The sequence below is a fragment of the Micromys minutus genome (assembly GCF_963924665.1).
Source record: "Micromys minutus genome assembly, chromosome: 21".
Lineage (NCBI taxonomy): Eukaryota > Metazoa > Chordata > Mammalia > Rodentia > Muridae > Micromys > Micromys minutus.
In genome coordinates this window covers 31,650,449-31,671,276 of record NC_137956.1, presented here as the reverse complement: position 1 = coordinate 31,671,276, position 20,828 = coordinate 31,650,449, and the positions used below count along the sequence as shown (strand labels likewise).

Below are 20,828 nucleotides of genomic sequence, written 5' to 3'. Positions count from 1 at the left end.
GTACTTTTGCTCTTGACTGCCCCTCTCTGTCCAGCAGATAGGCAGGGACTGCTCCCTGTGGAGTCTTCTCCTCATCCTTCTGCTTGGTGTCTCTCTGTTCATGCATCTTAATAGTCTTTTTCATTTGTATTTTCTCTGCATGGCGCTGTTTATGGTAGAGCTTAACTTTCAGGCCAATCATTTTTTTTTGCTTTCTTTGAGCGTTCATGGGCCTTCCAACCTTCTTTCTTTCTCTTTTTCTCATGGTAGTCCAAATGATATCCATATCGTTTGCGGTGGGTGCAATTCAATATATTCATTCTGTGGCATGATGACAGCCGCAGAAGAGCAGTCCGCGACCTCCCGGGTTCCAAAAACCTTTTAATTTCAGTAAACACCATTTTCAATGAAAGTAAACCAATGGCTCCTCCTTCCTTGAAGGATGACATTAAGAACCAGCCATTTCTGAAGAAAGGTGAGAGAGCTACGGTGTTTTGGAGAAAATGGCTGATTTCAAGGACATATCTCACAGAACGTTCGAGGCCTGGCTTTGAATGACCTCAAACCCAGTGTGATGTGTGTCACTAGAAAGAGCCACACACTGCGATCTTTATAGGATCTGCTATTTGCAGGGCAAACCAGATCCTCAGCTATCCCCTGTGTTCAGAAGGGCTGTCAGTCTAATTTCCTTTTATTTGCACTTATCTCTCCCCATTTCAGACAGTTTAAAGAAACAAACGAAGAAGTTGAAGATGGTGGAACATGTGCATAACCTTAGCAATGGGGAGTCTGTGGTAAAAAGATCACTGCAAATTGGAGGTCAGCCTGTGTATCCAGCAAGTTCCAGGACCACCTGGTCTATAGAGTGAGATGGTACTTTCATTTAATAAGTCAATAAACTATGGACTTCTTTCTAGAAACTTCTCTCATCTGTCTACCACACTGCCAGCCCCACTCTCTCCATCAGTGCTATGGCTTTGTTTAGTGTAGACAACATCAAGAACAAATCCCATTTACATAATACACTACATCTCTTTAGCACCGAGTTTCTCAGCTGATAGTTCACTTTGGTGGTGTTAATTACATCTCTGATAATGTTCCTCTTTGATTCTGAACTCTTTCAATGGGACCTGTCTTGATACCAACTTGAGAGATAACCCTTCATCGTATGGCGGACAGGGAAGGAGCTGTTGGCTGTAAAAGTGAGGCAGAACACTGTCCCACAAGGCTCTGTGTGAAGGCTGAACTTGTTATTTCATGCAGAGCACCAGGCTTTTGCCTTGGAGAGCTCTAAATTCTAGTTTTCAGATATACAGCAGCAAAGATAGATACGGTGTTATTGGTGGGGTCACCCTGGAGGAACAAAAAAGCAGGTACACTCAGAAACACTGACATCACAGATGCCGTTGAATGTGTCTTCCAATACTTTAGAAGAGGATGATTTGGGCAAACTTTTGAAAACGGAAAAACAAAATACAGAGTTGAAATGTACATAAGGAATCCAATCTATTTAAGCCTGAAGATTCCCTGGTCAGAATCTGAATCTACAATTATTCTGTGGCCAACTTCAGACTAATAAACTCAGAGCTTTGAGGTTAAAACATGGTAGAAATAGATTTAGAATAGTTTCCCAGTGATTCTAATGTGTAACCAGAGTTGGGCACTGGTTAGAAACAACAGTTTAAATAAGTAACAGATGAAGTGTTAGGCAAAGCTCCTGTGGGACCTTAAACCTTTCCCTGGAAGCCATCTTTACCGTGGGAGTGGTTTGTGAAGTGCTAATAGACTAAGGATAGCTGACATGAGGGTGGGGAGTGGGCAAATGGGGTCTAAGGATAGCCCAATTGGGATGGGGGTGGGGCAAATGGCATAATTTGGGTAAGAAGCATCTACATTCTCACAAGTTAAAAATAGAATATAATTTGTCTTGATAGAGTGTATTATTCGGTTTCCGGCAGGATTAGTCAAGTCATAGCTTTGGTTTGGACTATTAGGTAAGTTTACTGTTGGCAATAGTTTCCCAATAGTTCCATATTAGAGTCAAGGCAACTGAAATCAATAAATCAATTAAACCTGTATTTAGTGTCTACCATGTGCCAAAAAATGTTCCTTCAGAAATGGAAATAATTTAACTAAAAGACAAACATCAGAATGAAAGCGATGATAACTTCCAGTTGTACAAGTTCTTGTCCCGAGAATGTGGTGAGTGGGGGATTGCCAGCATAAGATGGCTGCCACAGGAGGGGGGAGGCTGTGGTTTTGATAACTGTGCATATTCACAGAGCATTTATCCCTGCTACACTGCAAAGGAGTCTGCAAATTTGTCTCTGTTGTATCTCCTGAATTAAATTCCCCCCCCACATACACACACATACAGACACATACACACACACACACAAAGGTGTACACAAATAAAACATGGTCTCTCTTCCAATACTAGAAAAAAAACTTGCTTTGAGGTTCTTTGGTATTTTTATAGCTACTAGGTATTGTTGCTGTCTAAAATATATAGTTAATCTAATAACAATTATGCTCACATCACAAGTGCATGGGCATTTTCTAGCCTGTTATGCAGTTAAATTTCTGTATCTATTATACAGAACACAGACCTCTGCTTCCTTTCTCTGGCTGTTGGTTTGAGCTTGGGTACCCACAGTGATTAAAGCAGGTTGGATTATTTGCAAATTTCTTGTCTACAGTGGCCTTTCTTTCTTCTCAAGGACCCATCCAGAGCTGTCTCTTCCTCCATCCATAAAGGCTTAAAACATCTAATCTCAGTCTTAGTGTTGGTCCATCTATAGCTGAATGAACCACCGGTGATCCAGTTTCAGAATCTGGTTAACCTGACCGGTCCTCACCAAACTGCCCCAGGAGACAGGAGAAGACTTTGTCATCTCCCTTTTCCTGGGCGCACCAGGCTCCTACCAGGTTCTTAGCAGGTGAAACAAAGGAGGCAGGCAGAGAGCATGAGACATGGGTGAGAAAGTTTCCCCCTCGTCTATTGCTCTTCCGCAGTCACTGTTCGCCAGGTTTGAGGAGTCCAAGCCACCTTGATGAAAACTCATAGCATTCTGAAGACCCTCCTGGGGGAGCCGGGGCTAGAGGAGAGCATTTCGCACTGGCCAGAGCCCTGCCTGACCACCTCTTGTCAGAGAAAGGAAACAAACGAAATGGGAGGAAAAGGGGGGGTGAGGAGGGAGAACCAGGAACAGAGAAAGGCCTGTGCCTTTGTGCTCCGCATTCAAACTGATTTGTACCCTTTGTAGTCTTAATTATTTGTGAGAGCAGGATAACAGGAGTACCCAGCTCACCCATTATTTCCCGCATAAAAAAAGGCACACAGAAGCCGATGATCATTCTTGAATTAGCAAACATGATACTAAAAAAAAAAAAAAAAAAAAAAAAAAGCATAAAAAAATTCATTAATACCATCAGGGATTAGGAGGCTGATTAAAGTGTAGCTGTTAGCGTATGCAAATGAGCGATAGGCATTTATCGGGGCCTGTGCAAGCTGTCTGAGAGCTGTAAAGCCCATGTATGTTTTTCAGCTGATTAAAATAGTTTTAAGTTCCGGAGATTTTTTTTTTTTGGTAGGGAATTAAAAAAAGAGACCGTCTCCACTTTCCCTTTTGGCGAAATTTCTCTAAAGTACTCTCCAACCATTCCACTTGACTGCACTCTCTCTAGGGCGGACTTCTCCAGAGAACCGAGGGGAGGCTGCCTCTGGACTGCTCAGTCAGTGAACTGAGCTCTCTAAGCTCTTGCCAGACTTTGTTTCTCTTGGGGCTTCCACGAACCCCCGTGGCAAGCTGGGTGGGTGTATTAGCAATGGCTTTGGGGTCTCTCATGACTCCTCCTTGTCTTTCCCCGAAGGTGAAGGTACCCCTGTCCTTCCTCTGGCTAAAGGCAGCCACAAAGGAGTTTGTTGCCCTAGTATAGGGTATCCAGCCTTAAGTTGGCCTGTTAACTCAAGAATCTTGATTTTAGGACTCAGGGAAGAGGATGGGACAGGGAGATCAAGGTGGATCTAATACTAGCACAGGCACTTTCTAAAAGTTGGGTCATTGTGGCTGTTTCAGACCTTGAAACAAAGGCATTGTGGGAGAAAGGAAGTGAAGGACTTCCCTTTTGAGGTTTGAATGCAAATGGCATTTTCAAACCTTTTATTAGCATGTGAAAGCTATTGTCATTCCTAGAGCCATTAACAACAATAACAACATATTATATATTTTATGTTATATATTATTATATATTATAATAATCTGTATTATTATAAAATGTATAATATAGTGTTATTGTCAATGGCCCTAGGAATGAAAATAATTCTCATATGTTAATAGAAAGTCTTGAAAATGGCATTTGAATAATAAAAATGATATTATTATTATTATTATCTATTACTACGCAATTACTACTGTATGCTAGGCACTGTTATAAACTTTAAATATTTGGGTTTTTTTTTTATTCTTACCAAAAGTAGGGAGCAATACTATTCTAATCCTCTGTATATAACACACCACCAAAAATCTGACCCCTTTCCAGCATCTACTCTGGGATCATGCTGATTTAAGCCCATCTGACTGGCATTCTGGAGTTATAGATTCCTACTCAGCTCTATATTCCCTTCCCTCCCATGCTTGCTCCACCCTCAATAGACCATTCTCAGAACTGAGGCATAAGGGTGCATTTGTAACAGAACACAGTCATATCTCTGATTTCAAAGACCCAGTAGCCCCCTTTTTTCTTTGCACGAAGGTCAGAGTCTTACAAGGAGCCACAGGGCTACAGTGTTCTCATGGTCCTTCTTGGTTCACATCCCTGACTCCACTCTAGTCCTAGTTTCCTTAGGTTTCCCCAAAGCTTCATATGCATTCCTATCTTCTCTCTCTCTCTCTCTCTCTCTCTCTCTCTCTCTCTCTCTCTCTGTCTGTCTGTCTCTCTCTCTCTGTCTCTCTCCCCTCTTCCCCTCTCCCCCTTTCTCTCTCTTCCCCCTTTCCCCGCTCTTCCCTCTCTTCTCCTTCTCCCTTCCTCTTCTTTTCTCCCCCCCGCTCTCCCTCCTTCCCTCTCCTTTTCCCTCTTCTCCCCCCTCCTCTTTCTTGGCACATATTAATCCTACTGCTGTTTACAAAGTTGTAAATTTGTAAGTGTGTTGGCATCAGTTGCATCCACTCAACCAGACTGTGATCGTCTCAAGGATGGGGCTCTTTATCTATTTTGTTTGTGATACATTCTAAGAACTCTGAGGAAAGAGCAATTATTGGCTCAGCAGTTATTTGTTGACTTATAGAACTCCAAGATACTTTTCAGAAGTTTTCAATGAGTGACTTAAAAGCCTATGAGGTCAGAGAGTCTATGAGGTTGGGAAGCACAAGTACCATGGCCATCCACAGCACATAATACATGTTAACTGAATGAAGAAACAAATGATACTCAACTTGGAAGCTTCCATTTCTATGCTAAAATATTCATTTCCCACTTGGGCCATTTAAAACACACCACCTTGCCATTCTCAGTGGCACAGAAAGTATCAGTCTTGAGTTGGAAAGAAAGAAATTTAGATGCTTCAGAACAAAGAAAGGACCTTGGGAGAAAAATCAAAAGGTGCACAAGCAATGAGTATAGCTGTCGTGGCTCTGGTTTAGATTGGGCTCAGCAGAACAGGCTTGGTCTCAGATCCTGAGGTTGCTTTATGGACTTTTCTGAGTCATATTTTCCATCTGTGTCAGACTGGGGTGTCAGGGGCTATGCACAGGGTATTTTCTACAGCTCTGGGACATGTTATTAAGGGCTGTTGGTGCTAGTGTTTCATGTTGTGAAGTCTCAGAGTAGTTCATCAAATAAAAATCAGTTGACTACAGCAGCTTCAGCTTCCTGGGCTGAAGTATCACTATTTTCTTATTAACAGTGGGATCTGAGTCAAAACTAGAGTGATTTCTGCTGTTAGACTTCTGAGTTTTACTCCTAGTCAAAATGGTGGCATTACAAATGTATTAAACACTTCGTAGCCTAGGAGAATGCACAATTGCTCTTTTGCAGAGTATACAATATGGCAACAATAAATGGACATTGATTTTTTTTGTTGCTTTGTAGCTCAATATCTAGATAACATCTTTGGGTAACAGTATCTGGATTGTTTTTTTCCAGGAAACTACCTTGCCCCACATCCAGCCCAAGTTGGGTTGTGTGGGATTAGCTCCAGTCACAGTCCAGGTTGGCACGAACCTGTTGTCTGACTTTTCCTAGGTCAATGTGGGCAAATGTTTATTTTCTCCAGATAGGACACCGATGACAGGCTAAAGAATTCCGCCCAAGTCTAGGTTGATGAACCATGAGTTTCTTTAGGTTACTTACAAGAACATCTTCTTTTACATACCAAAGTCGGGACTCTGGGTTTGATTAATAAGCCTTCCTCTCTTGTTTACAGGCAGAGTTGCTGACTATCAGGCACAATTTGGCCAACACCAGAAACAAGTTTTCCCCCATGACTTCTTTTTGAACCTTATCTGAGAGCTGTTGATTGTCTTGTGTTGGGTCAGAACTACCAACAGTCTTATATCTTTATTGCCTTTTCTGCAGATTGTGTATTATTTTAGCAAAATTATAGTAGGTTCAGGATTGAGACTGGGTCAGGGAAAGGAACTGATAACAATTTCTTTTCTGACAGAATTATGTAACCAGTCAACTCTACTGGCTCAGTTGAGCTCGTTGTTATGAATGAAAGGGGTTTTGTTTATGGTAACCACTGTGTGTTGTTTTTCTCACCCACTCTTTGATTAATGATGACTTTGAATCTGATTTTGGTCTTAAACAGTTTTGGGAAATGATAGTGTCTCTTTCAAGATATGTGGCATCGGGTCTCTTCTCTGTGCCCGTAGTTTCATTACTGCCACCACAACACACTGCTCAACACACACACACACACACACACACACACACACAGGCATGTACACACACAGGCATACGCACAAACACATACACACATAAGCACACATATATAAGTATATATATATATCACGAAATTGTAGATTTCTGGTGAATAATATGTCCCTATAGTGTAGTCCTTTGTGATACATTCTGCAGCATAAATTAAGATCTAGCCATAAATCAGCTCTGGTGTCGGATCCTGATGACATTATTACCATTTTTAAGCTTATTATTTAGTCATTAAAGCCATCCCCAAGCTTAGGGGTTGTTGGCAGAACATAAATATAAACATCAACGTAAGTTATGAAAAGAAAGTCTTCAAGATCAATTGGTCTAGTCCCCTGCTGCAGTGACCCAGGCACTGTATACTTATCTCTGTCTCTGTGTCTTCACTGCTAAAGTTTCCCTTAAAATGAAAGACCCCACAAGGAGCTCATGAGGAGCTCTTATTCTTTCATCTGGCATGAGAGATGTATTCTGAGGCTTGACATTACAGTAATTCAGCTGGGATCTCTCTGTTTCAGGGTTTCAGGATTTCTACCCACGGATCTCACATTCACTAGTCTTCTTAGGCCCAGGCTGGGTCCAGTGAGTTCTCTCAGCTTTTGCTTTTCTCATTGCTGGATTTGTGGCTTTCTGGCATTTCGTTCCTAAGACATCAACACTCACCTTTGATTGACATGTAGTCTTGGACACATGGTAGCGAAAACTGCATTGAACCTCAGCACATATCCACATCCCTTCAAGTCTTGTTTCTGAGAGCACGTAGAGCTGCACAGGGCTTCAGCTCTTTGCTACAAAGTGATGGGTTGGACTAAATGGTCCCTGGGACCCCTTCCCTGGATCTGGGTGATAGATTAAGGCTGAATGATTGCAGTTCCTGAATGAACATGGGAAGAAAGGAACTGTTGTTCCCTGACAAACTGAAACATTTGAGTAGAAGAAAAGAAAAGAAAAGAAAAGGTGTTATAAATCTCTTCCTTGAAGCAATTTACCTGTGTAGATTGTAAGCCTGATTTTCTCCCATTTAGGAACATTACTTGTAGGCTTTGGATATACTTAATTGGTAAAACAAAAGCTCTTGATGAGCTGGATAACATTACAAAAAGGTCTTGTCTAGTATTTCGGAACTGGGAGCCAGATGCTACTTCCTGGTGTGATGTTATCTTTGATGTAATTTGTTTCTCTTTCTCCTGATTTTACACCAAGAAAGGGGACCCTGTGACTTCTGGAAATTTCACAAATGAAATAAAGGACAGGATGCCAGTTGCCTCTGAGGCCTTGTGGTTCCTTACTTGTTTATGTATTTGGGACAGGGTCTCATTGTACAGAGTAGCTGACTTGAATCCACAATGTCTCCTGAGTGACAGAATTTGGGCACACACTACCTCTCAGCCTGGTTTCTAAGTTTGTTTGTTTGTTTGTTTTTTTTAAATATTCATCCAGATATTTTGAACTAGGTTGTATCCACCTGAGAGTGGTAGTCAAGGCAGCTGTTCCCCTGATAGCCATTCGTACACAAAGCAGGAGTCAGACAAATCTGTTGAGAGACTGCCCCATTAATAGGTCATGGCATCCTTTCTGTCACCCCGAGCCTGAAAACAGAGATTTCTGAGAAGGAGCTTGAGATGTATGTTTTATTTTTCTATCAGCCATCTTGGTAAACAAATTTAACATCCTAATATTTTGGGATTTGAAGGGAGGCTAGAACAGGGGAAGGAAAGCGGCTGATCTCCAGCGCCCACATAGATAAGACAGGGTGCATCTAGCACTGGCTTTCTGGCTTTCTCTATTTTCTGGCTGTAAAATAAGTGTAAGGTTTCTGATGAAAAACATGAGCTGGTTCTGCAGAGGATGCTTAGCATATTGTTCTCATTGTTCAGAAAACCCAGATTCAGCCTAAGCTAAACTGTCTTGCTGATGTCCCTAAAATATTCTATCTTTGGACAGAACCATTAACTATTTTTAAAAAGCCAATAATCAATAAGTCTTAATTTGTCGTGCTGACATTTGTGCGGTTTTCATCTAGATGAAATTAATTAGAAAGAAAACGGCCTCTCAGCGATTGGCAGGAGGAAAGGAATCTGGAGGCAAGATAAGTTTGACCCTGTGTTGCGGTAACATTTTAATGAGGTTAAGCCTCCTCGCAGTTGGATCGGAGGCTTTTTAAGTGTGCACTGACATTTCTAACGGGCTTCTAAAGGCTTCCCAAATGGGCTAACGCCTTTGAAGGCATTTTTGTGGGTCATTGGAGTTCTCTGTGGTTAGAATCTCTCCACCTGGCATGTGGAAGAAGAAACTGTGAGGAACAGTCTATCCAAAAAACACACCACCTCTCCACAATGGCACTCAGCAGAGAGTCCTTGGTTTCTGGAACCTGGTGGTTAAACTGAGGCTAGATCCCAATGGACTAGAACCAAAGGACACTATGCCTCTAGGATGTACTCACTCCACAGCCCTGCCGATGACAGTCTCACCCTAGAGATAACCAGCCTGTGGGAGCACTGGGAAGAGGGTTTCGTCTCACAGCCCTCAGGGGATAACATTATTTTAATTGCTTTAGGAACGATTCCTATCTGTGAGACTAATGGGACTCTGAGAGGAACACGCTGGCAGGACTTGGCCAAAGACATCTGATTTCCCTCTCGGTGGGTAATTAGGCAAAGAGGAGTCATTCAGTGAGAGTCTGAGGCGTCTGTTCATCATTCACCGTATTTCCAGGGAAGACCCTGGGACCTTTGAACAGAAGGCCTCAGTGCTGGATGGAGCTGCTGTGTGGCCAGGTCAGTCCTGCCATGGAGCAGAGCCTCTGGAGGTGACGTGCAGACTGAATTTGATAGACTTTGATCATAATAGACTGCTGTTTGGAAAAGTCTATCCCCAGTCGGACTCTCCCTCTCTTATCTTCTACCCTCTTTTCTACACAGACTCGGAGGGACCCTTTACATTCAGCAAGGGCCCTGCCGGCAGTGGACGGGGAGAAACAAGAAGACTCAAAAACAGAAAGCCAGACACTTTTTTTGTGTCGCACAAAACTGTAATCCCAGCACTCGGAAGATAGCTGCAGGAAGATAGCGAGTTGGAGGCCACAAGAAAGAGATAAGTCAAAACAAACAATCAAGCAAACAAATGACTTAACAAACAAATACAAACTGAATGGAACCAAACCTACCAACCAACCAAAAATCAAAGCAAGAGGGGGTCAGCCAAAATTATGTTTTTTAAAAAGAACATAGCAAGGCTTATGTAGAACCAAAGAATACAAAGAAGTGGTTGTGAACTTTTGTGTTCCTGTTTAGGGTGGTAGTGTAACAAAGAAGCATTTATTATTCTTGTTGGTTGTTGTCTTGCAGTTACTATGTGACAAGTACCGGGTTAAGCATTTAGCACACACTTTTTTTTTCTGTTACTAATTGTGATTCTGCCAAGTACTCTAGGAAAGGGAACTGAGGGGTAGACGTCTTAAAGAACCTAGCATAGGTCGTGCAGTTGGGAAGTGGATGAATACATCCTGAGTGCGTTTTCATCTCTTATATCTACTGCAGCTCAAGTTGTCTTCACTGCTGGAGAACATTGCAATTGCAGTGGAAGACTAAAGGGATATGTGAAGGTCTTTGAGAAGGGATGGTTAGGTAAGACTGAGCATGTTAGAAAGAAAAGGAATCACTAAAGATTAAGGGAACTGGTATTACCAATGGGGTCATGTAGCATCATGGAGAAAGAAGATGCTCTCTGGGCATGGAAGGGATAGACCTAGTCCCTCTGCACATATGTAACAGCTGTGCAGCTCTGTCTTCATGTGGAAACCATAACAGCAGGAACAGGGGTTGTCTGTGACTCTGTTTCCTGTCTTTGGATCCCTTTCCCCTAACTGGGCTGCCTTGCCTATCCTAACATCAATAGGAGCCTCAATGGGAGAAGATGTGCCTAGTCTACTGCAACTTGATATGCCAAGGTGGGTGGAGATCTACGGTGGCCTCTTTTGAGGAGGATGAGAGGATGTGGAGGAGGGGGAGATGAGAGGGAGGGACTGGGAGGAGAAAAAGGAGGGAACGATGTGATTGGGATGTAAAATAAAAAGAAAGAGGAGGAGGAGGAGAGGAAGAAAAGGAGGAAGGGGAAGAGGAAGTAGAGGAAGAGGAAGAAGAAGGAGAAGAAGAAAGAAGCAGCAGCTGCTTTCTAGTAGCTGTACAAGTCTGAGGGTGAATCTGGTCCCTCTGATAAGATCCCTCTAGAGACAAAGGAATTAGGTGACAGGGATCTAGGTACCTACTACCTTGAGGAAGACAAGTATCATACAGGTAGGAAACACATGAGGACCCTGACATCTGCCACCTTATATACCTCAGTCAAAGATGATTTGCCTGCTGGGATCATAACAAGCCAAAAATAAGACATCAAAAATCTGGCAATTCTGCTGGTTTATGTTTCCTTATCCTCAAAAACAACTTCAGTGAGAGACCATCATACCCCAGGAACCATGCTGGAGACCAAAGAAGAACAGGATCCAGATTTTAAAATGTTTTTTTATTTTTTGAACTTTGTCAAAAATCTTAGACACCCTTAAAAACTGTAATTTCTTATTTTTGAGACTATAATATACCTACATCATTTCCCCCTTCCCTTTCCTCTTCCATCCCCTCCTACCTACATACATATTTACAATACAACTCCTGTACCTAAGGCTCAGGAATCAGCGTGGGAAAGGGGAAAGAAAGGTTGTAAGAGCCAGAAGAACAGGGAGTTTGCTTTGATTGTGGTACAGCATGGCCGCCTAAATAAGACCTGGACATGCAAACACAGAAGGGGAAGCTCTTGGGATCCTAGCCACAAACAATGACTAACAACCAAGTAGATTTGCTTTTAAGGAGCTTAAGGTTGTGAAGATATCGAGTCCAAATTGCAGAATCAGAGAACTCAGTGTGAATATAGAGATACGGTACAGCAGAGGTCCACCTTGAGGTGTGCACAGGCCCTCAGAACATGCAATATCCAGGAAGAAACATAGAAGAAAGAGAGAGAAATGGGCTTTTCAAAAAGAATTGTGGTTCTGGGTGGGAAATGTATGTCTCAGGAAAAGACTTTTCTTCTGTTTGTGGGAGAGCAGAAAGGCCATCCTCAGCAAAGGGTAGGATATGGGGAATGTTCAAGACAAAAACTTCCCAACCTACTTACGAGTGGATGGTTAATGAGTCCCGATAGTTTCTAAGACTGTGTGGTTGACTAACAACCCAAAGTCTGCAGCGCAGGCTTTCAGCCAGAATAGGAGAAACACTGAGGCACATCATGGGAGCTAGATACTTGGGCACTTGAAGGACCAGGTGTATGACCTCCGAAGAAGAGTCACCTGTGTCAGTGGAAGCAGGGTGTGGCAGAAATCAGAAGCAGGGTTTAAACTCAGGTTTTACAGAGAATTAGCTGTGTGGCCTTGGATAACTGACTTCCGTTCTCTGGGCCTCTGTTCTGCTTCATTGTCTATAAAAGAAAGGAATGACATTAAATAACCACTACATGCCTTACTGTGCAACAATCTGATTTTTTAAAATTTGAATTCTCTGGAAATAATAACTTTTATACATCTGGAAACACACATAATTAACACGGAAGGAAAGGCATTCCATTAGGCCTGGCTTGTTTCACTGTGGCTGACAGAACCAGGTTATGCCACAGTATAAACAAGAGTGAGGCTTATTTAAGCTGGTTCCTCCAACCAGGCAACCGAAGAACTCTCTGGTGAGTCCACTGAGGGAGGAGCAGCAGGCTGCTTTTACAGCCAGAAAACACTTTAAGCCAAGCTTAAAACCTGGGCTGAGGCCTTCCCTACCTCTTCTGAAACCTAGGTGTCTGGAAATTGGTACCCTAATCTGCTTTTTCTAGAGGAAGTAGAGGACACAGGCACAGGAACTGGTTCTTTGAACAAAGTTTTGGCCTGGAAGGTTAAAAAAATGTTCAAAACAACACAGGGGAGGGAGTACTTTAAAAAATAATCTGGTCATTTAGATTTTTCTTGGTGTGTATGTGTGTGAATGTGTGTGTGAGTATGTGTGTGAGCATGTGTATGAGTGTGTGTATGTGTGTGTGTGAGCATGTGTATGAGTGTGTGTGTGTGAGTATGTGTGTGTATGAGTGAGTGTGTGTGTGAATGTGTGTGTGTGAATGTATATGAGTGTGTGAGTGAGTGTGTGTGAGTGTGTGTATGAGTGAATATGTGTGTGAGTGTGTGTGTGTGTGTGTGTGTGTGCACGCTTACACCCAGGCATGTCTTTTCTCATCTCAAGCTTTCCACAACACTACCTCGTGGGCTGATGTTGCAGATGTTTAAACAAACTCAAAGGCCTTTGTCAGGAGGCGGCTGCTGACTCTCTTGCTTGGCCCTTTGCAGAGGCACCAGGCTGGGGCTCGGAAGGAGCTATACCACAAGGTACATTTCCTCCAGTGCAAAGCACAGACTTCTTCCATTGCAGAACTAGGTGGAGGGCACAGAAGAGGACGCAGAACTTTGAAAATCCTGCCCAGCGGCGACCAGGATTACTTTTTAGCTGTTTTATCCCAACTTCTTATTTTGAAAATAATTCTATGCTAGGAAAAAGAGTAGAAATTAAAGACCCTCTGGTCATCCTCCCACTGGATTCATTGGCTTTAACCTTCTTCAGCACCGGCCTGAGCTGTCCTTGCTGGACTGTTCCGACGTAATTTGCAGATCCCATATTGCACCCCTAAATATTTCAGCATTTATAGTGCAAGGCAAGTTCATATTCTTACAAAGCCACAGCCCAATCTTTGATATTAGTAGAAAGCAGTATAATTAATATAATTAGTATGATGAGGCGACCTAAGAGAGGTCTCTATTAAATTGCCCAGCAGTTTAACAAACAGACCCCCTCTTCCCTCTTTTTCTTGCTCACTGTCTTCAAGGGTCTCATAATGTGGTCCTGAATGGCCTTGAATTCATGGCAATCCTCCTGCCTCAGCCTTTTGATCTCCTTTGAAAGGAATGAGTACTTGCAGGTTTTGTCGTTGTTGTTGTTTGTTTGCTTGGGTTTTTGTTGTCCTTGTTGTTTACTGACATTTTTAAAGTATCCAGGCCAGTCTTCTTTGAATGCTTTTGAGGTCATGAAGTCATTACTGAATTCATGCTAAATATTTTTGTTGAAAATACCACCCAGGCGAGAGATAGCTTTCTTGTCAGAAGACAGAAAGCACATAAAGTTTTAGAAGTACTTTCCCCCCAGCACTCGGTGTCTGGTGCTGGGGATAACAGTGTTCAACAGGATTACAGATCAGTTCTCGAAGGGCTCCCGCTGGTAACGAGTCTTTGGAAGTACTCAAGCCGAGACGGATCGCCCCGATGTCCTGTGTTGAGAGGAAGGCGCCTTTGACTCTCGTGGCTTTTCTGGAGAGTCACTCTCACACTACCCTTTCTTGTATTTTAGATTAGAGTAAGCACTTTTGTTGGGCTTTAAAATAGCTCTGTGTCTCCCTTCTTCCTCTCTCCTCCTTTACTGACTTCTCCGTTTCCGGATACTTTCAGAAAGCCCCTCAGCTACTCTTAGAACCAATGAGAAGTTGCGCTGTCACAGGGAATACCGGGCTGGATGTAGCCAGGCAAGCAATGGTGTTCCCCAGAGGATGCCTGCTGGACTTCTCTCAGCAGCGTTCTAGCCATGCTGGGCCGTATAGGGCAGACAGACAGCGAGCTTCTTCAGGGTCATGTCTACCACAATTCCTAGTCTTATCAAATTCCGGATCCTAGGCTGCTTTTAATTTTGAAGGGTCGTTACGTAGTTTGTGCCTCTATATGGAGCCCGGGAAGAATGGCTTGCATCTGCCTGTGTGGGGTCACTGCATTATTCCACTGGCTTTTTTTCCCTCCCCTGGGCTTCCCTGGGTAATGTTCTTCCCTTACAATTTCATCTCACTGCTGTGTGCATCGAAACGACACAGTTATGGAGCGCACAGGGAAAAAAATTATAATGCCATTAAAAGTTATCATAAATTTCAGATCAGCATCACTTCTAATCCGATACACAATTTTACTGCCTCTATAAAGTGGGTGATTTGCAGTGGTCTGAGGCGTCTCCTGGAGCGTTTTACTTCTTTTTAAATTAAACACACCAACTTTGTGCTGAATTCAGAGTGTGGACATAAAAAAAGGGGGTAAAAAGGAGAGGGAAGGGACATCAGATGGGAATTGCAATTGAGTCTTTATATATGCCATCTTGGCACTGTGGTACTAAATATAGTGCCAGGTAAATAGATGTGCTGAAATATTCAGAATAAAAAACAAATGTTCCAATAGCGGAAGCATGAGCTCGGAGGATGTTCCCATGGTGGGTGTGCTGGAAATAATAAAACACTGTTGTTTAAAACCTCTCAATCCCCAAGAACCCTGTGCTGTTAAAGATACAGTGTTTGTATTATATGTGTGAAGGACTATGTGTGCAGAACACACACACACACACACACACACACACACACACACACACACACACACACACACATATATATATATATATATATATATATATATATATACAAACTCCTAGAGAATTAAACAAAATACAAGGCACCTGATTTTATTGGTTGGAAGGTTACACTGATTTTTTTTTTTTTTTTTTTTTGAGGTGTACTAACTCTTCCTGCAAGCCCAGGACAGGAAGAGCTGCCTCCAAGTGACATTTTAGAAAGGGCTCCCATTAGCTCACATGCAGATGAATGCATTCGTACTCAGACAGAGAGGTGGTCCATACCCAAGTCTCAGTATGATGAAACTCCACTCACAGGGTTTCCAGCTAAAAGGCTTGGACTGAATTTTAACATTGTTTCTCCCTCACACCCTTACAGTGATGTTACTAAATGTTCACAGCATACTGTACTCTGGACTGGCTACTGAAGACACACATCAATACAAACCAAGCAACCATAGGTCTATCCACAAGGGGCTCATAATCTGAGTTCATATATTGTTGGTAATAGTAGTTGAGTGGTTAACAGTTAGAGTGCTGAAAGAAAATTGAATTCTGGCTAAGGCATGTGGCTCCTATCTAAAGTTCATCACAGGGCCTAGAATAAACAGAGGGGAATTGGATACATTTTAAATTAGTGATACAAAGTAAGTAATCCTCAACAGGCAAAGCATTTGCCATTGGAATTTTATTTTTCATTATTGTGTTAATTTTCTCATTGCTGTGGTGAAATACATGAAATCCACGCAGGGAAGGAAGGGTCTATTTCAGGTCACAGACTAAAGGCACAGTTTCAGGCCGGGAAGGTGAGCAGCATGGTGGAGGCTTCTAGTCACATTGCATCTTCAGCCAAGGAACTGAGAGGATAAAAGCTGGTGGTCAACTGGCCTCCAAAGTAGTCGCTGGACTGAATTCAGTGCAGACCATCTCTGTCCAGTCTTGTTCTACCCTAGCTTGCCCTTGACTGATGTAGTCACTGACTGTGGTGTGAATGTTTTGGATGTCAAGGACAACTGTGACAATAGGCATGCTGTGGCTGAGTCATAACCTCTGCTGTAGACCTGGACCTAATGACACAGTTGCCTCTGGAGCGTGGTGAAAAATTCCCACTGCAGAGAAATCCTGTGGATGGGCTTTAACAGAGCAGACTGACAGAAAGCTCTGACAAAGAACTAATGCTAGCGTCAGGTCATGTGTAATACATACCAAGCACTTAATACCTGTCAGCATGTAATGATCTCCTTCAGTCCGTACTATAACCCCACAAGGTGGGGACTGTTATCAACATCCCTAAGTTGAAGACGAAGAATGCAAGGCCCAGAGAGTCTAAGGAATTGTCTGGAGTTAGAATTCTACTGCAGAAAGACTGGTTCTGTTGCTTCCTGAAGATTGCAGAGTGTCTGTTTGTCTTCAAGCCTGTGTCCTGCTGTCTTCAGCACTACAGAATTAGGGTGCTGTTCTAAGAAACTGAACTGGGTAAGACAAGTCCCAATATAGCGATCACCTTTTTCTTTCTTTCTTTCTTTCTTTCTTTCTTTCTTTCTTTCTTTTTTTTTTTTTTTTTTTTTTTTTGTGAAAATGGAGAATAAGTGGACAGATCTGTTTCTAGCATTTGCTGTCACTAGAGTACCCGGTGCTGCTGATTTCAGGAAGAACTGGCCATGCATGGGGCCTTGTATTTGGAAAGCTGTGGGTATTGGTTGTTAGTGTTAGAGTTTCAGTTATAAAATGCTGTCTGTTGTGAATCTTAATCATCTATTAACTAAGGTTTTAGACACTGGCTAAGTGCCTACATATGTACTAGCTATTTGGATAGGTGTGAATTTATTGAAAGTTAATTGTCAAGTCAGATTGTCTTGCCCAAAGCATAGAGATATTTAACCTTTGTTTTTTGTTTGTTTTATTTCAATATTATTGATTCAATTGGATTGCTTTGTTGAAATCAAATCACAAATGGTGTCATTAATAATGAAAATATTTTACAATATTTACCTCAATGTCAATTGTATTTCACCATCTTCTCCCATGTTGTGTTAAATATACTAATGTTCAAAATGCTTATATGCCTTATGTTTTATTGAAACATTACTTTCAAGACTTGAATGTCTCCCTTGTTCCAGTTCTGTGAACAGAGATGAAAAAGACCTACAGAAGCAACTCTACAAAAGCTGGCATCTCCTAGGGTAGAGGCTTCATTTTCTGCTGTGTCCTCTTTCTCCCAAAATGGAAGTAAGAAGAGTATCACTCCCAAAAGAGAGAACTCATTTATCAAGTTTACTTCTCCAGGAAAAGCAGAAAAATTGGCGCAATTGCATCCCCCAACCCTGGAGCACACCCTACTCCTCCACAGACAAGGGGAGCTACAGCCCCAGCAAACACATAATACCAGAAATGAGTTGATCCTGGAACAGACTTGTGATGCAGATGCACTCAGGTAAGGACTGTGGGTCCGTGTGAGTGCTGTGACAGATACAGGGACAGTCTGTGTCCTGGTGGGAGGAGAACACTGACCAACAGAGAGGGATGCAAGCAAGGGTGCATGCCCCTGCCTCCTGAGCTTCGGACACTGAAACTTTCCTGTCACTCAGTACATCAGAGAGGAGGCTTCATAAGGAGAAGGGTGGGCAGAGTAGTCAGTGTGGCCAAGCCTGGGGACCTGGAAACTCTTAGAGAGTTGAGCCTAGCCCAGCAAGATAGACATTCTGTTCTAACCTATTTTGACTCTCCATAGACTCCAACAGTCTCCTAACTTGTGGGGTCACAGGACAACCCAGGGGCTGAGGGAAAAGCACCTTTACACAGAGAAAGAGTACAGCCTGGATATTCAGATTCAGCAGTTTTCATTCCACTTTATCATGTTTCCAAATTGTTTTTGTAAACGTTTAACTGCTTGGTTTACCTTCAGAATAGTGTCATGGATTTCTGAAGCTGTTTTTCCTTTTCCTATTGTTAGATCCTTAAAAGAGAGGACTCCTGGGAGAGGCAACACCCCAAATCACTCATGAGAAGCAATCTTGATGCAAACTCCAAGAGGATATTTATTCCAAGTGTGCTGGGGCCCACAGTCATATGCCACACAAGGGTAGCAACTGTCAACCCCGAGTTGGGACAGCTTTTATAGGGTTCACAAGGCCTGCAAATCCCAAACCAATCATTTAAAATTATCTAAGCCCGCACTTTCTAGGCCAGTCATTGTAAACCATCTAAGCCTGCACTCCGGGGACCAATCGTGTTAAACTATCTAAGTCCGTACTCCATGGACCAATTGGTTCCCTAGTTTCAGAGGTTTGTATTTGCGCGGTCTCCTGAGTGGGGGTGACAATGGCACTAAGGATAAGTCACTAGGGTGGGGGTTTTCTATGGTGCAAGCAGTTTGCAGAAGCCAGATAAGTGGTTAAGTCAGCTTATCTCTTGTTAACTTACTAGGCCCGGCTGGTGTATCCAAAGGCCTGTTCTACGCCCTTTCACACAGTTTCATACAGAAAGCAGGCTCCAGAACAGCAAGGAGTGTGGCCTTATATCTACTTATTGGCAGAGAGCAGGGTCTGGAATTTGAGGTATTTAGAGCTATTTAGGCGCGGGGGCTAAGGCTCCTTTAGAGTGAGGTAGCTTGGGGGTCCTTGGGTTAGGCTCTATTTCTTATTCTTTCACTATCAGTTATGGAGTGTATTTTTTCTGTCCTCACACCTGTAACACGTTTCCTCTCATTCCTACTTTTCTCTTCTCTTACCACTCCCTTTAAACTTCTAAGTAATTAGTGCCTTCAGTTAAAAACCCCCATGAACATCCATCCCAATTGTATCCCAGCGTCTCTGTTTTAGCATCTTCCCGAGGATGTAACTGAGTCCTAAGTCATTTTTACTGCATTTTAGTACTAGCCATGACCCGAGTGTTACTTCTGTTACGTGTAGACATTATTTTTTTAGCTGACTTATGCAGATCTGTGTCTGTGAGATGTGGGATCTGAGGATCTTAAAGAATGGGGCAGACTACAGTCTAATGCTGTAGACAACCCTACCTTAGTTTCAGTGTGCTGTTTATATATGAGTGAAACAAAAGCAATGGCCCAAGGAATGTTGCTTGAGTTCAGAAAAACATGGTCAGAAAAACATGTAAATAAATGTCAGTAAGCCCATACTAAATATTAATAAAGTAGCCCTTTTCCAGAACTTTCTCAGAACAGACCAATCTAAACACAATTGCCTGGCATACACTATAGATTATATCTGGAAAAGCACAAAAGCAAGGCAGAAGGCCATCTCCACATTTGGGCGCACTGAGGACAGCACTCGGCATATCCTTTCACCAGACTGGAACTGGCTGAATGTTGAACAGACATGAAGTCGTTGATTAGTTTTCTGCATCTGCTCTAAGAGGATAAAACTTGGACTTTAAGTCTGAAGATTGAATAAGCTGCCTTTGGAGATTGAAGTCTCTCTACCTTATTGGCTGTGAGACTTTCTTTGCACATGCCTGTTCGTCAGTTTATTGGGAAGTGGAGTCTTAAACTGGCCTGAAGTCAGGAGCCAAAATAAAACACAGTTGGTAGTGAGAGACTTAAAACTTGGAAAAGAAAGTATCATAGATGAGTCAACTTGGTAATTAAGAAGAATTTATTTCACTTTAGAATGTCTAAAATAGTTTAAAATAATTTTCAGCTACTTTGGTGAGATGATCCAACTGTGCTGAGGGAGTATGAATAGAATATTGTTCCCATGGTATGTTAATTTCCAATCCAAATTAATGAAAATTTCAGTTAGTAACAGATATTACTATTGCTTCAAAGTGGAGAAGAGAAATCCTATATAACAAATTGGAAAGGCTGGGAAGTATTTAGCTACAAGTAAAAGAAAATCTGATTCACAATGATTTAAATAAAAGTGATTTTCATGTCTACCTTAAATGTTAGTGGGTGCCACAGACTTCTGGATATAGGTTTTAGTTTAGGGTTTCAGAGGAAGTAAGATGGGCATTTACATTTCAGTGTAGCATGCAAATCTTCCGCATGGTTGCTATCAGCTTTTGCTGGCTCAGAATTTAGGTCCCATTCAAAGACAGGAAACTAGAGATGGAAATCAGCTATTATTATTAGCATCAGGTGTCAGCTTGACACATCTGGGAAAAGAGACCCTTAACTAAGGAACTGTATAGCTCAGTTTGGTCTGTGGTCATGTCAGTGGGACATTTTTTTTTTTTTGATTGCTAATTGATTTAGAAGGGTCCAACCCACTATGGGTGGTACCATCCCTAGGCAGGTGTACCTGGACTGTATAAGAAAGGTCTCTGAAAGTGAGCTAAGAGAAAGCTGGTAAGCAGCATTTTTTTTTTCTGCTCACTGCTTTAGTGCTGGTCTCCAGGTACCTGTCCTGAAATTCTTCATTTATGAACCTGAGGTGTAAGATGAAATAAATTCCTTTCTCCCCCAGATATTTCTGGTTTTGGTAGTTATCACTGAAACAG

At 42.3% G+C, this 20,828-nt stretch overlaps 1 pseudogene across 1 annotated transcript in view; it reads right to left on the bottom strand.

Moving 5' to 3' along the window:
- The window catches only part of LOC308433957 (ribosome biogenesis protein NSA2 homolog), a 781-nt pseudogene extending 472 nt beyond the window's left edge, over positions 1-309 (bottom strand). Inside the window, exon 1 of the transcript in view lies at positions 1-309. This exon is cut by the window's left edge and continues 472 nt beyond it. The product of the transcript in view is annotated as a ribosome biogenesis protein NSA2 homolog (transcript).
- Positions 310-20,828: the final 20,519 nt, after the last annotated feature.